Source organism: Erinaceus europaeus, chromosome 7 (assembly GCF_950295315.1).
Source record: "Erinaceus europaeus chromosome 7, mEriEur2.1, whole genome shotgun sequence".
Lineage (NCBI taxonomy): Eukaryota > Metazoa > Chordata > Mammalia > Eulipotyphla > Erinaceidae > Erinaceus > Erinaceus europaeus.
Genome location: NC_080168.1, coordinates 63,994,740 through 64,007,229, shown reverse-complemented (window position 1 = coordinate 64,007,229; position 12,490 = coordinate 63,994,740).

The following is a 12,490-nucleotide window of genomic DNA, read 5'->3' as shown; positions in this document are numbered from 1 at the left end:
CATCTACCTCTCCCTTTTCTGTGTCCCAAAATGTGGACTTCATTATCAACCACTAGGCCTCATCCTATGTCCTTGTTGGTTCCTGCACACCTGGTTGGTTCCTTTGCCTGCCTTTTCTTTCTCGAAGCTTCACCAGCTCTGTGCCTTCCAGTGTTGTCTCCTGCCTCACTGGCAGGTGACAAGAGACATTTCAATATGTTCATAGATCTATTTGGGTCTTTTTCTTTCTTTTTACTTATTATTATTTTTTTTTACTAGAGCGCGACTCAGCTGTGCTTTGTGGTGGTGCTGGGGAATTGAACCTGGGAGTTTGTAACCTCAAGCATGAGAGTCTGTTTATATAGTCATGATGCTATCTACCCTTGTCTAACTCTATTTGTTAAAATTACTTATTGCTGGGTAGAGACAGTGTGAAATTGGGAAGGCAAGGGGGAGATCGAAGGGAAGGCCTCGTGGTTGATATTGAGGTTCACAATTCTGCAAGTGTCCGGGCCTTGACTATGTCCCTAGGAGCAGAGTAGAGGCCGAAAGCTGACTGTGCATGCTTCCTCTGTGACACTATAGACCCACATACCTCACATCAAGGAAGTTTCCCTCTTTCTCATCCAACCTCATTCTCTCTCTCTCTCTCTCTCTCTTTATATTTTTAAACTGTTTATTTAAAAAATTATTTATTTGAGGTCTCGGCCCATCAACTCTGTGTGGGAATCACAGGCCTCCACAGCTAGAGCCCCTGCTGATGGGTGGCCCGACAGTAACTAAAGAGTCATCATTCACTGTTTGCCAGTCTCTTGCCCGTATTCAGCTTTTGCAGTCCTTGCTTTTTAATAAAGTTAGCTTTGGAGTGACTGAGGGAAGTGTAGTAGGAAGGCGGTGAGGAGGGTATCTAGGTCTAAATAGAAACTTTCATTAGGCACTTTATGTTGTCTTTTTAGGTCTTTCTACTTGCTTGCTTCATTTATTGACTCACTGCAAACTATTGTGCCATTTTACTTCAGGGATATGTTTTGCCCTCATTTATGGACACGTGTTCATATGCCCTATCTCATGGGACCTGTCACTGGTCATCTCCATAAGGAACAACACAATAGACACCGTGGTGAGCCCACATAGGACCTTGCCCTCACTGAGGATCAACAGTTGTAGAGCATGTTCCAACCTCTGAAGGGAGTTGGACAACATACTCTATGCTACACCTGCGGAAGATAGGTCCTGATATTGGGGCAGGTTAAAACGTTCCTACTAATGACCACAGGATGTGAACACAGACCTAACAGGATGCGATGGTCTCACAGGCTCTTAAGGTGAATATGGGCACCAGGACAAATTGATGGGGTCTACATCAACAATATATACACAGCTTTCCCATATTCGGGAGGTAAATGCTTCCCTGATACAGCATTCAGGATACTTATCCAGGCATGACATTATCTCCCTGACAATCATTGGGTCCACCTGCATATAAAAGGTTAGGATAAAATCTAGTGTAGTAAGATGTCCTCTGGAAGATAGCTAAAATAACACTACTAGCAATCTGCAAAACGGAGATGCCGACAGTCATGGTGTGATGTTGAAAGCGGTGATGCAGAAGACTCAGAAGAGGGAGAGGGAGATGATGGAGACAGTGGGGAGGCATGAGATGCAGAGAGAGAAAAGAAGATGATGGAGATGGTGGGAGACTGAGAAGATGAAGCAGAGGGAGAAGGAGATGATGAAGATGGTGGAAGGTGGAAGTTACAGACACTGGAGAAGGTGATGGAGATGACAGAGAGTGAGAAGATGCAGAAGAGGGAGAAGGAGATGATGGAGATGGCGGAGAGTGAGAAGATGCAGAAGCAGCAGCAGGAGATGGTGGAGATGGTGGAGAGTGAGAAGATACAGAAGAGGGCGAAGGAGATGACGGAGATGGTGGAGAGTGAGATGATGCAGAAGAAGAAGGAGATGATGGTGATGGTGGAGAATGAGAAGATGCAGAAGAGGGAGAAGGAGATGATGGAGATGGCGGAGAGTGAGAAGATGCAGAATAAGGAGACGGAGAAGATGGAGATGGTGGCGTTTGAGAAGATGCAGAAGAGAGAGATGGTGATGATGGAGATGGCGGTGGGTGAGAAGATGCAGAAGGGGGAGAAGGTGATGCTAAAGATGGCGGAGTGTGAGAAGATGCAGAAGAGGGAGAAGGAGATGATGGAGATGGCAGGGAGTGAGAAGATGCAGAAGACGGAGAAGGAGATGATGGAGATGCCGGAGAGTGAGATGATGCAGTTCTCCCTCTTCTGCATCTTCTCCATCCCTGCCATCTCCATCACCTTCTTCTTCTCCCTCCGCTGCATCTTCTCACTCTCCGCCATCTCCATCATCTCCTTCTGTTTCTTCCGCTTCTTCTGCCACCCCACCACTCCATCATCTCCTTCTCTTCTGCTGCATCTTCAGCCTTCTTACTGTCTGCATCATCTCCTTCTCCCTAATCTGCATCTTCTGCCCCCACACCACCGGCATCATCTACCTCTCCCTTTTCTGTGTCCCAAAATGTGGACTTCATTATCAACCACTAGGCCTCATCCTATGTCCTTGTTGGTTCCTGCACACCTGGTTGGTTCCTTTGCCTGCCTTTTCTTTCTCGAAGCTTCACCAGCTCTGTGCCTTCCAGTGTTGTCTCCTGCCTCACTGGCAGGTGACAAGAGACATTTCAATATGTTCATAGATCTATTTGGGTCTTTTTCTTTTTCTTTCTTTTTACTTATTATTATTTTTTTTTACTAGAGCGCGACTCAGCTGTGCTTTGTGGTGGTGCTGGGGAATTGAACCTGGGAGTTTGTAACCTCAAGCATGAGAGTCTGTTTATATAGTCATGATGCTATCTACCCTTGTCTAACTCTATTTGTTAAAATTACTTATTGCTGGGTAGAGACAGTGTGAAATTGGGAAGGCAAGGGGGAGATCGAAGGGAAGGCCTCGTGGTTGATATTGAGGTTCACAATTCTGCAAGTGTCCGGGCCTTGACTATGTCCCTAGGAGCAGAGTAGAGGCCGAAAGCTGACTGTGCATGCTTCCTCTGTGACACTATAGACCCACATACCTCACATCAAGGAAGTTTCCCTCTTTCTCATCCAACCTCATTCTCTCTCTCTCTATCTCTCTCTCTCTTTATATTTTTAAACTGTTTATTTAAAAAATTATTTATTTGAGGTCTCGGCCCATCAACTCTGTGTGGGAATCACAGGCCTCCACAGCTAGAGCCCCTGCTGATGGGTGGCCCGACAGTAACTAAAGAGTCATCATTCACTGTTTGCCAGTCTCTTGCCCGTATTCAGCTTTTGCAGTCCTTGCTTTTTAATAAAGTTAGCTTTGGAGTGACTGAGGGAAGTGTAGTAGGAAGGCGGTGAGGAGGGTATCTAGGTCTAAATAGAAACTTTCATTAGGCACTTTATGTTGTCTTTTTAGGTCTTTCTACTTGCTTGCTTCATTTATTGACTCACTGCAAACTATTGTGCCATTTTACTTCAGGGATATGTTTTGCCCTCATTTATGGACACGTGTTCATATGCCCTATCTCATGGGACCTGTCACTGGTCATCTCCATAAGGAACAACACAATAGACACTGTGGTGAGCCCACATAGGACCTTGCCCTCACTGAGGATCAACAGTTGTAGAGCATGTTCCAACCTCTGAAGGGAGTTGGACAACATACTCTATGCTACACCTGCGGAAGATAGGTCCTGATATTGGGGCAGGTTAAAACGTTCCTACTAATGACCACAGGATGTGACCACAGACCTAAAAGGATGCGATGGTCTCACAGGCTCTTAAGGTGAATATGGGCACCAGGACAAATTGATGGGGTCTACATCAACAATATATACACAGCTTTCCCATATTCGGGAGGTAAATGCTTCCCTGATACAGCATTCAGGATACTTATCCAGGCATGACATTATCTCCCTGACAATCATTGGGTCCACCTGCATATAAAAGGTTAGGATAAAATCTAGTGTAGTAAGATGTCCTCTGGAAGATAGCTAAAATAACACTACTAGCAATCTGCAAAACGGAGATGCCGACAGTCATGGTGTGATGTTGAAAGCGGTGATGCAGAAGACTCAGAAGAGGGAGAGGGAGATGATGGAGACAGTGGGGAGGCATGAGATGCAGAGAGAGAAAAGAAGATGATGGAGATGGTGGGAGACTGAGAAGATGAAGCAGAGGGAGAAGGAGATGATGAAGATGGTGGAAGGTGGAAGTTACAGACACTGGAGAAGGTGATGGAGATGACAGAGAGTGAGAAGATGCAGAAGAGGGAGAAGGAGATGATGGAGATGGCGGAGAGTGAGAAGATGCAGAAGCAGCAGCAGGAGATGATGGAGATGGTGGAGAGTGAGAAGATGCAGAAGAGGGCGAAGGAGATGGTGGAGAGTGAGATGATGCAGAAGAAGAAGGAGATGATGGTGATGGTGGAGAGTGAGAAGATGCAGAAGAGGGAGAAGGAGATGATGGAGATGGTGGCGTTTGAGAAGATGCAGAAGAGAGAGATGGTGATGATGGAGATGGCGGTGGGTGAGAAGATGCAGAAGGGGGAGAAGGTGATGCTAAAGATGGTGGAGTGTGAGAAGATGCAGAAGAGGGAGAAGGAGATGATGGAGATGGCAGGGAGTGAGAAGATGCAGAAGACGGAGAAGGAGATGATGGAGATGCCGGAGAGTGAGATGATGCAGTTCTCCCTCTTCTGCATCTTCTCCATCCCTGCCATCTCCATCACCTTCTTCTTCTCCCTCCGCTGCATCTTCTCACTCTCCGCCATCTCCATCATCTCCTTCTGTTTCTTCCGCTTCTTCTGCCACCCCACCACTCCATCATCTCCTTCTCTTCTGCTGCATCTTCAGCCTTCTTACTGTCTGCATCATCTCCTTCTCCCTAATCTGCATCTTCTGCCCCCACACCACCGGCATCATCTACCTCTCCCTTTTCTGTGTCCCAAAATGTGGACTTCATTATCAACCACTAGGCCTCATCCTATGTCCTTGTTGGTTCCTGCACACCTGGCTGGTTCCTTTGCCTGCCTTTTCTTTCTCGAAGCTTCACCAGCTCTGTGCCTTCCAGTGTTGTCTCCTGCCTCACTGGCAGGTGACAAGAGACATTTCAATATGTTCATAGATCTATTTGGGTCTTTTTCTTTTTCTTTCTTTTTACTTATTATTATTTTTTTTTTACTAGAGCGCGACTCAGCTGTGCTTTGTGGTGGTGCTGGGGAATTGAACCTGGGAGTTTGTAACCTCAAGCATGAGAGTCTGTTTATATAGCCATGATGCTATCTACCCTTGTCTAACTCTATTTGTTAAAATTACTTATTGCTGGGTAGAGACAGTGTGAAATTGGGAAGGCAAGGGGGAGATCGAAGGAAAGGCCTCGTGGTTGATATTGAGGTTCACAATTCTGCAAGTGTCCGGGCCTTGACTATGTCCCTAGGAGCAGAGTAGAGGCCGAAAGCTGACTGTGCATGCTTCCTCTGTGACACTATAGACCCACATACATCACATCAAGGAAGTTTCCCTCTTTCTCATCCAACCTCATTCTCTCTCTCTCTCTCTCTCTTTATATTTTTAAACTGTTTATTTAAAACATTATTTATTTGAGGTCTCGGCCCATCAACTCTGTGTGGGAATCACAGGCCTCCACAGCTAGAGCCCCTGCTGATGGGTGGCCCGACAGTAACTAAAGAGTCATCATTCACTGTTTGCCAGTCTCTTGCCCGTATTCAGCTTTTGCAGTCCTTGCTTTTTAATAAAGTTAGCTTTGGAGTGACTGAGGGAAGTGTAGTAGGAAGGCTGTGAGGAGGGTATCTAGGTCTAAATAGAAACTTTCATTAGGCACTTTATGTTGTCTTTTTAGGTCTTTCTACTTGCTTGCTTCATTTATTGACTCACTGCAAACTATTGTGCCATTTTACTTCAGGGATATGTTTTGCCCTCATTTATGGACACGTGTTCATATGCCCTATCTCATGGGACCTGTCACTGGTCATCTCCATAAGGAACAACACAATAGACACTGTGGTGAGCCCACATAGGACCTTGCCCTCACTGAGGATCAACAGTTGTAGAGCATGTTCCAACCTCTGAAGGGAGTTGGACAACATACTCTATGCTACACCTGCGGAAGATAGGTCCTGATATTGGGGCAGGTTAAAACGTTCCTACTAATGACCACAGGATGTGACCACAGACCTAAAAGGATGCGATGGTCTCACAGGCTCTTAAGGTGAATATGGGCACCAGGACAAATTGATGGGGTCTACATCAACAATATATACACAGCTTTCCCATATTCGGGAGGTAAATGCTTCCCTGATACAGCATTCAGGATACTTATCCAGGCATGACATTATCTCCCTGACAATCATTGGGTCCACCTGCATATAAAAGGTTAGGATAAAATCTAGTGTAGTAAGATGTCCTCTGGAAGATAGCTAAAATAACACTACTAGCAATCTGCAAAACGGAGATGCCGACAGTCATGGTGTGATGTTGAAAGCGGTGATGCAGAAGACTCAGAAGAGGGAGAGGGAGATGATGGAGACAGTGGGGAGGCATGAGATGCAGAGAGAGAAAAGAAGATGATGGAGATGGTGGGAGACTGAGAAGATGAAGCAGAGGGAGAAGGAGATGGGGAAGATGGTGGAAGGTGGAAGTTACAGACACTGGAGAAGGTGATGGAGATGACAGAGAGTGAGAAGATGCAGAAGAGGGAGAAGGAGATGATGGAGATGGCGGAGAGTGAGAAGATGCAGAAGCAGCAGCAGGAGATTATGGAGATGGTGGAGAGTGAGAAGATGCAGAAGAGGGCGAAGGAGATGGTGGAGAGTGAGATGATGCAGAAGAAGAAGGAGATGATGGTGATGGTGGAGAGTGAGAAGATGCAGAAGAGGGAGAAGGAGATGATGGAGATGGCGGAGAGTGAGAAGATGCAGAATAAGGAGACGGAGATGATGGAGATGGTGGCGTTTGAGAAGATGCAGAAGAGAGAGATGGTGATGATGGAGATGGCGGTGGGTGAGAAGATGCAGAAGGGGGAGAAGGTGATGCTAAAGATGGCGGAGTGTGAGAAGATGCAGAAGAGGGAGAAGGAGATGATGGAGATGGCAGGGAGTGAGAAGATGCAGAAGACGGAGAAGGAGATGATGGAGATGCCGGAGAGTGAGATGATGCAGTTCTCCCTCTTCTGCATCTTCTCCATCCCTGCCATCTCCATCACCTTCTTCTTCTCCCTCCGCTGCATCTTCTCACTCTCCGCCATCTCCATCATCTCCTTCTGTTTCTTCCGCTTCTTCTGCCACCCCACCACTCCATCATCTCCTTCTCTTCTGCTGCATCTTCAGCCTTCTTACTGTCTGCATCATCTCCTTCTCCCTAATCTGCATCTTCTGCCCCCACACCACCGGCATCATCTACCTCTCCCTTTTCTGTGTCCCAAAATGTGGACTTCATTATCAACCACTAGGCCTCATCCTATGTCCTTGTTGGTTCCTGCACACCTGGCTGGTTCCTTTGCCTGCCTTTTCTTTCTCGAAGCTTCACCAGCTCTGTGCCTTCCAGTGTTGTCTCCTGCCTCACTGGCAGGTGACAAGAGACATTTCAATATGTTCATAGATCTATTTGGGTCTTTTTCTTTTTCTTTCTTTTTACTTATTATTATTTTTTTTTACTAGAGCGCGACTCAGCTGTGCTTTGTGGTGGTGCTGGGGAATTGAACCTGGGAGTTTGTAACCTCAAGCATGAGAGTCTGTTTATATAGTCTTGATGCTATCTACCCTTGTCTAACTCTATTTGTTAAAATTACTTATTGCTGGGTAGAGACAGTGTGAAATTGGGAAGGCAAGGGGGAGATCGAAGGGAAGGCCTCGTGGTTGATATTGAGGTTCACAATTCTGCAAGTGTCCGGGCCTTGACTATGTCCCTAGGAGCAGAGTAGAGGCCGAAAGCTGACTGTGCATGCTTCCTCTGTGACACTATAGACGCACATACCTCACATCAAGGAAGTTTCCCTCTTTCTCATCCAACCTCATTCTCTCTCTCTCTATCTCTCTCTCTCTTTATATTTTTAAACTGTTTATTTAAAACATTATTTATTTGAGGTCTCGGCCCATCAACTCTGTGTGGGAATCACAGGCCTCCACAGCTAGAGCCCCTGCTGATGGGTGGCCCGACAGTAACTAAAGAGTCATCATTCACTGTTTGCCAGTCTCTTGCCCGTATTCAGCTTTTGCAGTCCTTGCTTTTTAATAAAGTTAGCTTTGGAGTGACTGAGGGAAGTGTAGTAGGAAGGCGGTGAGGAGGGTATCTAGGTCTAAATAGAAACTTTCATTAGGCACTTTATGTTGTCTTTTTAGGTCTTTCTACTTGCTTGCTTCATTTATTGACTCACTGCAAACTATTGTGCCATTTTACTTCAGGGATATGTTTTGCCCTCATTTATGGACACGTGTTCGTATGCCCTATCTCATGGGACCTGTCACTGGTCATCTCCATAAGGAACAACACAATAGACACCGTGGTGAGCCTACATAGGACCTTGCCCTCACTGAGGATCAACAGTTGTAGAGCATGTTCCAACCTCTGAAGGGAGTTGGACAACATACTCTATGCTACACCTGCGGAAGATAGGTCCTGATATTGGGGCAGGTTAAAACGTTCCTACTAATGACCACAGGATGTGAGCACATACCTAAAGGGATGCGATGGTCTCACAGGCTCTTAAGGTGAATATAGGCACCAGGACAAATTGATGGGGTCTACATCAACAATATATACACAGTTTTCCCATATTCGGGAGGTAAATGCTTCCCTGATACAGCATTCAGGATACTTATCCAGGCATGACATTATCTCCCTGACAATCATTGGGTCCACCTGCATATAAAAGGTTAGGATAAAAACTAGTGTAGTAAGATGTCCTCTGGAAGATAGCTAAAATAACACTACTAGCAATCTGCAAAACGGAGATGCCGACAGTCATGGTGTGATGTTGAAAGCGGTGATGCAGAAGACTCAGAAGAGGGAGAGGGAGATGATGGAGACAGTGGGGAGGCATGAGATGCAGAGAGAGAAAAGAAGATGATGGAGATGGTGGGAGACTGAGAAGATGAAGCAGAGGGAGAAGGAGATGATGAAGATGGCGGAAGGTGGAAGTTACAGACACTGGAGAAGGTGATGGAGATGACAGAGAGTGAGAAGATGCAGAAGAGGGAGAAGGAGATGATGGAGATGGCGGAGAGTGAGAAGATGCAGAAGCAGCAGCAGGAGATGGTGGAGATGGTGGAGAGTGAGAAGATACAGAAGAGGGCGAAGGGGATGACGGAGATGGTGGAGAGTGAGATGATGCAGAAGAAGGAGGAGATGATGGTGATGGTGGAGAGTGAGAAGATGCAGAAGAGGGAGAAGGAGATGATGGAGATGGCGGAGAGTGAGAAGATGCAGAATAAGGAGACGGAGATGATGGAGATGGTGGCGTTTGAGAAGATGCAGAAGAGAGAGATGGTGATGATGGAGATGGCGGTGGGTGAGAAGATGCAGAAGGGGGAGAAGGTGATGCTAAAGATGGCGGAGTGTGAGAAGATGCAGAAGAGGGAGAAGGAGATGATGGAGATGGCAGGGAGTGAGAAGATGCAGAAGACGGAGAAGGAGATGATGGAGATGGCGGAGAGTGAGATGATGCAGTTCTCCCTCTTCTGCATCTTCTCCATCCCTGCCATCTCCATCACCTTCTTCTTCTCCCTCCGCTGCATCTTCTCACTCTCCGCCTCTCCATCATCTCCTTCTGTTTCTTCCGCTTCTTCTGCCACCCCACCACTCCATCATCTCCTTCTCTTCTGCTGCATCTTCAGCCTTCTTACTGTCTGCATCATCTCCTTCTCCCTAATCTGCATCTTCTGCCCCCACACCACCGGCATCATCTACCTCTCCCTTTTCTGTGTCCCAAAATGTGGACTTCATTATCAACCACTAGGCCTCATCCTATGTCCTTGTTGGTTCCTGCACACCTGGCTGGTTCCTTTGCCTGCCTTTTCTTTCTCGAAGCTTCACCAGCTCTGTGCCTTCCAGTGTTGTCTCCTGCCTCACTGGCAGGTGACAAGAGACATTTCAATATGTTCATAGATCTATTTGGGTCTTTTTCTTTTTCTTTCTTTTTACTTATTATTATTTTTTTTTACTAGAGCGCGACTCAGCTGTGCTTTGTGGTGGTGCTGGGGAATTGAACCTGGGAGTTTGTAACCTCAAGCATGAGAGTCTGTTTATATAGCCATGATGCTATCTACCCTTGTCTAACTCTATTTGTTAAAATTACTTATTGCTGGGTAGAGACAGTGTGAAATTGGGAAGGCAAGGGGGAGATCGAAGGAAAGGCCTCGTGGTTGATATTGAGGTTCACAATTCTGCAAGTGTCCGGGCCTTGACTATGTCCCTAGGAGCAGAGTAGAGGCCGAAAGCTGACTGTGCATGCTTCCTCTGTGACACTATAGACCCACATACCTCACATCAAGGAAGTTTCCCTCTTTCTCATCCAACCTCATTCTCTCTCTCTCTATCTCTCTCTCTCTTTATATTTTTAAACTGTTTATTTAAAACATTATTTATTTGAGGTCTCGGCCCATCAACTCTGTGTGGGAATCACAGGCCTCCACAGCTAGAGCCCCTGCTGATGGGTGGCCCGACAGTAACTAAAGAGTCATCATTCACTGTTTGCCAGTCTCTTGCCCGTATTCAGCTTTTGCAGTCCTTGCTTTCTAATAAAGTTAGCTTTGGAGTGACTGAGGGAAGTGTAGTAGGAAGGCGGTGAGGAGGGTATCTAGGTCTAAATAGAAACTTTCATTAGGCACTTTATGTTGTCTTTTTAGGTCTTTCTACTTGCTTGCTTCATTTATTGACTCACTGCAAACTATTGTGCCATTTTACTTCAGGGATATGTTTTGCCCTCATTTATGGACACGTGTTCATATGCCCTATCTCATGGGACCTGTCACTGGTCATCTCCATAAGGAACAACACAATAGACACTGTGGTGAGCCCACATAAGACCTTGCCCTCACTGAGGATCAACAGTTGTAGAGCATGTTCCAACCTCTGAAGGGAGTTGGACAACATACTCTATGCTACACCTGCGGAAGATAGGTCCTGATATTGGGGCAGGTTAAAACGTTCCTACTAATGACCACAGGATGTGACCACAGACCTAAAAGGATGCGATGGTCTCACAGGCTCTTAAGGTGAATATGGGCACCAGGACAAATTGATGGGGTCTACATCAACAATATATACACAGCTTTCCCATATTCGGGAGGTAAATGCTTCCCTGATACAGCATTCAGGATACTTATCCAGGCATGACATTATCTCCCTGACAATCATTGGGTCCACCTGCATATAAAAGGTTAGGATAAAAACTAGTGTAGTAAGATGTCCTCTGGAAGATAGCTAAAATAACACTACTAGCAATCTGCAAAACGGAGATGCCGACAGTCATGGTGTGATGTTGAAAGCGGTGATGCAGAAGACTCAGAAGAGGGAGAGGGAGATGATGGAGACAGTGGGGAGGCATGAGATGCAGAGAGAGAAAAGAAGATGATGGAGATGGTGGGAGACTGAGAAGATGAAGCAGAGGGAGAAGGAGATGATGAAGATGGTGGAAGGTGGAAGTTACAGACACTGGAGAAGGTGATGGAGATGACAGAGAGTGAGAAGATGCAGAAGAGGGAGAAGGAGATGATGGAGATGGCGGAGAGTGAGAAGATGCAGAAGCAGCAGCAGGAGATGATGGAGATGGTGGAGAGTGAGAAGATGCAGAAGAGGGCGAAGGAGATGGTGGAGAGTGAGATGATGCAGAAGAAGAAGGAGATGATGGTGATGGTGGAGAGTGAGAAGATGCAGAAGAGGGAGAAGGAGATGATGGATATGGCGGAGAGTGAGAAGATGCAGAATAAGGAGAAGGAGATGATGGAGATGGTGGCGTTTGAGAAGATGCAGAAGAGAGAGATGGTGATGATGGAGATGGCGGTGGGTGAGAAGATGCAGAAGGGGGAGAAGGTGATGCTAAAGATGGCGGAGTGTGAGAAGATGCAGAAGAGGGAGAAGGAGATGATGGAGATGGCAGGGAGTGAGAAGATGCAGAAGACGGAGAAGGAGATGATGGAGATGCCGGAGAGTGAGATGTTGCAGTTCTCCCTCTTCTGCATCTTCTCCATCCCTGCCATCTCCATCACCTTCTTCTTCTCCCTCCGCTGCATCTTCTCACTCTCCGCCATCTCCATCATCTCCTTCTGTTTCTTCCGCTTCTTCTGCCACCCCACCACTCCATCATCTCCTTCTCTTCTGCTGCATCTTCAGCCTTCTTACTGTCTGCATCATCTCCTTCTCCCTAATCTGCATCTTCTGCCCCCACACCACCGGCATCATCTACCTCTCCCTTTTCTGTGTCCCAAAATGTGGACTTCATTATCAACC